Here is a 6,214-nt window from a genome sequence, read left to right on the forward strand (position 1 = left end):
GGACCAGGCAGTGTTTTGTTCTGTTGTACATAGGGTGGCTTTGAGTTGGAACTGACTCAATGGCACCTAACCATAACATTAACATCATGATGTTGCTTATTGGTCCAGTGATGAGGATTTTTTTTTCTTTATGTTGAGATGTAATACATACTGAAGGCTATAGTCTTTGATCTTCACCAGTAAGTACTTCAAGTCTCCTTAGCTTTCAGCAAGCAAGGCTGTGTCATCTGTATACGGCAGGTTGTTAATGAGTCTTCCTCCAATCCTGATGCCTCATTCTTCTTCATATGGTCCAGCTTCTCAGTTTATTTGTTCAGCATACAGACTGAATAAGTGTGGCAAAAGGATACAGTCCTGAGGCATGAGTTTCCTGACTTTAAACTATGCAGTGTTCCTTTGTTCTGTTTCAACGACTGCCTCTTTACACTTTACCTATGAAAACCTCTCCTTCCTGCATCCCATTCCCTCAAATCCCTGTTAAGATGAATTGATTTACTATCTCAATTTAAGATGTCAGGCCCTTAAGTATTTCTCCTCTCAGAAAGACCAAGAAATTATCTTGAGTAAAAAAGAACAGAAAGGAAATATACCAAAATGTTGACAATAGTTCTATCTCTGATGAGAATATGTACAGTATGATTTTAACTTTATTTCTGATTGCCAGAGTTTCTACAATTAACCTGTATTATTTTAGTCTGCTCGGCTGTGAGCCAAAAAGTTGGGGGTTTGAGGCCACCCAGAGGTGCCTCAGAAGAAAGCCCTGGCAATCTACTTCTGAAAAACCAGCCATTGAAAACCCAGTGAGCACAATTCTACTCTGACACACATGGGACGCCATGAGTCAGGGCCAGTTGGATGGCAACTGGTAACTGATCTTTTCTAATCAGAAAAGAGGCAATGTTGTTGTTGTTGGCTTCTGTCAAGTCGATTCTGATTCATGGAGATCCCATCTTAATGGAAGCAGATCGTCAGGGCTTTTCTTCCAAGGTGCCGCTGTGTGGGTTTGAACTACCAACCTTTCAGTTAACAGTCAAATGTAAACACTTTGCACCACCTAGAGGCCTTGAGCAATAGCTGCTAAAAAAAACTATGAACAATTTATTGGCATCTATCCTTTCAGAGCTCTGGTGGCACAACAGTTAACTCCTCAGCTGCTAACCAAAAGGTTGGTGGTTCAAACCCACCCAGGGGCTCCACAGGAGAAAGACTTGGTGATCTGCTCCCATAAAGATTACAGCCTAGTAAACTATACGGGGAAGTTCTACTCTATCACACAGGGTCATTACGAGTCATAACTAATTCAACACCACCCAACAACCTCATGCCTTCAGAGAAGCCTGGGTGGCTGGCAGAGCAGGTCCCTTCCAGGGAGTTCTCCAGTGAAATTTCCCTCTGGGTGATCGTGGTGGTTTTAAAATGTGTCCTTAGAATTCTTAGATTCTATGTCTCCTCCACTTATAACTGGGGTGACCTTAGCAACTTGCTTGTAAGCATAGAACGGCGCGGAATCGTTGTGTAACTTCCAAGGCCAGATCAGAAAAAGCTTCCCCCTCTTTCTCTTTGGATGCTTGCTCTTGTGCTCTGAGATCTCCATGTTAGAGAAGCTATAGGTGCCCTTGCCACCAGTGCCATCAACCCTAGCCTTGTGCTATGTTTTATGTCCAACCCAGTTGAGCCTCAGATGACCGAAACGCCAGGCACCATCTGATGTCAACAGCAAGAAATACCCCAACTGAGAACTGCCCTTGCTAAACCCTTCCTGAATTTTTATCTCATAAAATCATGAGCAAAATAAAAGGATTGTTGTTTTATACCACTAAGTTTTGGGGTAATTTGTTATACAGGAAAATTCCCTGTATTTACACTCAACTTCTAACCTAAAAGTTGGTGGTTCGAACCTGACAATCTGCTGTCATAAAGATTACAGCCAAGGAAACCTTAGGGAGCAGTGCTACTCTGTTATACATGATGTCACCATAAGTCCAAACTGACTCAAGAGCAACGGGTTTGGTTTTTTTTTTCTGTGTGTGTGGCGGGGGGAGTGGGGTGGGAGTTTGGTATGCATATACTGGAACAATATTTCTCCACAGAAAAACAGAGAGGGGTTTCCTAGTAGTTTCAAAGCACTGGCAGTGACTCCTGCTGTGTTAACAATAGGGTGGGCCACCCAAGGGTCAGTGGGAATGACCACTCCCAGAGGGTGAGGCAGGCCATTGGGGTGGGGGGTTAGGTGCTACTGGTTTCTCAACTTTGGCACATTTGCTCTCCATTCCTCAGCTCAAGCTATATGACCCATGTTCCCACATACTTCAAACCACACACATGCAAACTCAGTCTCAACCCAGTCTTTAAGACTGAGCAAAACCTTGGGTAGAGGGATTTATATAACTGTGTCCCAGCAATGTGATCCTGCCTTGCTTCATGACTTTTTGACCCTATTCTGGGCATTTGCTTAGAATCTTTTTCAAGGAGCTACTATGGTAGAATTGAAACTACAAAGACTTTGGAGGCACACAGCTCTGAAAACATTCTGGCTAATAAATATCAGGAGTGCATTTAGCTGCAATGAAGAGAAAAATAACATGGGTTTTAAAAATAGTGGTTATTTCTCTCACAGAAATCTGGAGGTAGGCAGGTGTTGACATTAAAAAGCAAAACAAAACAGTTGCCATCGAGTTGACCCAGATTCATGGCAACTACACGTGCATCAGAGTAGAACTGGCCACCATAGGGTTTTCAGTGGCGGATTTTTCAGAAATAGATCTCCAAGCCTTTCTGAGATACCTCTGGGTGGACTTGACCCTTGAACCTGTCACTTAACAGCCGAGTGCTGTTCTTTTGCACTACCCATTGCCATTGAGTTGATTCTGACTCACAGTGACCCTATAGGACAGAGTAGAACTGCCCCATAGGGTTTCCAAGGCTGTAAATCTGTACGGAAAGAGATTGCCTGGTCTTTTTGTTACAGGGCAAGGCTTCCCAGCTCGAGACTAAGCCCTGCCTAGGTTCTTACCTCCTTCTGACCAAGAATGACCAGAAGAGGCTCAGCAGTTCCACACAAACAAAGGTTTATTATGGACAGAAAGAAAGTAAAAGGCTCATAAGGGAGAGAGGGAGAGGGATTTCCACCTACACTAGCCTCCAGTCTCTCCCTGAACAAAGGGTTCCCTAGGGCTTATAAAAGTTTTAGTGGGGGAAAAAGGCATTATCTTTATTCATAGATGGGTGGAGATTTCCAGGAGAAGGGGAGGGATTATAAAAATCAAATGCACAAGTAGTTAGAATTCAAGATGGACTTCCTTGCAGAGGTTGCTGGAACCAAGATGGAGTCTGTCACAAAGGCTGCCAGGATGTCGAACAAGACTTATTCTGGGATGTTGTACATGCGTGATGCCTCTGGATCTTGGTTTGAGCCCTGGCGAGGAGTCTCTGTTCATGTTTGTCTCATGTGGAAGGTCATTCACAGGCCACATTGATCTTTACCGTGCATGCTCTGCACCTGGTGAGGCCTTGAAAAAGAACTCAGGAGGACTATCAGTGATTTATAGCTGGTCAAGCACACAGGGCCTTGAAATGTAGCCTCTTATCTTGTCTAAGCACCTAGTTTGTTAATTACAAGTAGTTCTAGAGTGCCAGCAGTAAGTCATATGGTGGTCTGCACTTACGTTTAGATTTAATTATAGCTGGTGTAGCACACAGGGCCTTGAAATGTAGTCCTTATTTAATTCAGCCAGCCCAGTCTCTTCCCAGTCTCATTTTCTCCCTCAGAGCCACTGGGTAGGTTCGAACTGCCAACCTTTTATTTAGTAGCCGAGCAGTTAATCACTGCACTACCACTATCCAGGAACATTGTTTAACAGCTTGATAGAGCCAGGCTGTATTAGCACTGAGACTCCTGATTTTTGTTGGTTTGCTTTTGCCTCACAAGATAGCAGCTGCTAACCTAGATATGATATCTGCTGACAAGGCTGTGAGAAGGGAAGAAGGGTGAGGAGTCAATGCTAGCCACATTTTTCTTTTCTTTCACAAAAAAGCAACTTTTCCCATCACTCCATGTAGCAATCTTCCCCTCAGGTCCTATCGTCTAGAACTGGGTCAGCAGGCTTCCCAATCTGCAGGAGAGGCTGGAAGCTGGGAAACTGCTGTGTCGTGATTACCTTGGACAACTGTAAACCATCACTCGGGGCTGGGGGCATTGCAGCCCTCAACAAACTCAAGTTTCTCTTAGCAAGGAGGAAGGACATGGTATTGGTTTCCTAGGGCTGTGACAAAGTACCACAAACTGGGTGACTTAAAACAACAGAAACATATTGTCTTATAGTTCCGAAGGCTGGGAGTCCAAATTCAGGGTGTCAGCAGCACCAGGATCCCTCCACAGGCTCTAGGGAAAGGTTCTTCCTTGTCTTTCAGCTTCTGGTGGCCCTAGGCATTCCTTGGCATGTAGACCCATCTTCACAAAGCCTTCTTCCCTCTGTCTGTCTCTTTGTATTTCTTCTCCTTTTATAAAGACACCACTCGTATTGGTTTAGGAACAACCCTACTCCAGTATGACCTCTTGTTAACTGCTAACATCTTCAAAGACCCTATTTCCAAATAAGGTCATGTTCACAGATTCCAGGGGTTAGGACTTCAACATATCTTTTTGAAAGATACTATTCAACCCACCAGGAGCCCTGGTGGCACAGTGGTTAAGAGCTTGGCTGCTAACCAAAAAGTTGGCAATTCAAATCCACCAGCCGCTCCTTGGAAACTCTATGGGGCAGTTCTACTCTGTCCTATGGGGTTGCTATGAATTGGAATCGACCCCATGGCAACGGGTTTGGTTTTTCTTTTTTGTTATTGAACCCATAACAGGGGTTACAGGTTTTAGGCACACAATGAGCAGTACCTACCTTAGCCACTCAACTAGCTTAATGGCTTAGTGACTTGAGTCTCGTAGGCCTCAGTTACCTTATCTGTAAAATGGACAATGCCTGTCTCAGTAAATATGTCCTGAATAAAGGAATTCATGGAACGAAGTATGGCTGCTTCATCTATTTAAATACATTGCACAATGTATGTAATTAACCTACTGGTGGGGTCCGTAGTCAAAACACAGAAATGTTTAAAGTTTTGGCTCTGGAGGCAGCAGTTTGCTTCATAAGAAAAGAATGCTCTAGAGGAAACTTTGTGCCGTGAGTCATGGTCAGGTCTAGCAAATTAAATGGAGCTGTACTCTCTCTGCCTTTATCGGGCTGTAGACCCCAGAGGGAGTCAGAGTTACAGCTCATCCGCCAGCAGCCACTTTCCTTTCATTTATGGCCTGTGTTTGCTGTGGCTTGCAGGGGAACCCCACTGCCTACAGAGATTTCTCTTTGCATTTGCTTAGTGACATTTGCACATTCATTTTCCTTGGACTCTCCTCGTTTTTGCAGGATCATTACCTGCTTCTGAGGTATATGTGTCTGGGCCAATTTCAGTTATAGAAAACAGACTTACATTTTGCCCAAAGCAATATCGTCAGCGTTGTCCTGGGACAGCAGACAGTGATACACAGCTTTCCTACCTAACCCAGATGCGTTGGCTTCTCCTAGCCTGACCTGCTGGTTAATCAAGCTGATTTCCTGCCAGCCGCCTAAATTGGTCTTAGCTGCAGTCTCTTCACCCTACAGAGAAATCCCTTTCACCATCCCAAGGAGGCTGAGTCCTTGGCTCGTTCTAACCAGGATAAAGTGAGTTGTTACAATATGCCACTGGCTTTCAGAATGAACATGGCAGCATGAGAGCATTTTTCTATATCTCCTCCTGGAAATCACACAAAAGGAACAAAGAGAATTAAAAAAAAAAAAAAAAAAAAAAAAAACTCATAAACTCCAGTTTCAGGGAAGCTAGAAAATAGAGTCCACAGACTTCAATGCGTGTAGGCAGTCTGACAAAATGCCTGAGGTTAAGCAGAACTGGGCAGGAGGGGAGGAAGTGAAGAAGTGGGGAGAGAGAGCCCAGGGTCGCGGAAGAAGGCACCAGCTAAAATGCGCCGGTTCACCTTGAAGCCCAACAGCTGCCCCCACTGTCTGCTCAGTGTTGTAGAAGCTTTCTTGGACCTTATCTGAGTTTCCTGGGGCTCCCACAACAAAAAATACCACAAACGGATGGCTTCAAAGAGCAGGAATGTATTTTCTCACAGTTCTGGAGGCAATAAGTCCAAACCAGGGTCTTGGCTGTGTTGATTCTTTTT

This window comes from Loxodonta africana, chromosome 12 (assembly GCF_030014295.1).
Source record: "Loxodonta africana isolate mLoxAfr1 chromosome 12, mLoxAfr1.hap2, whole genome shotgun sequence".
NCBI lineage: Eukaryota > Metazoa > Chordata > Mammalia > Proboscidea > Elephantidae > Loxodonta > Loxodonta africana.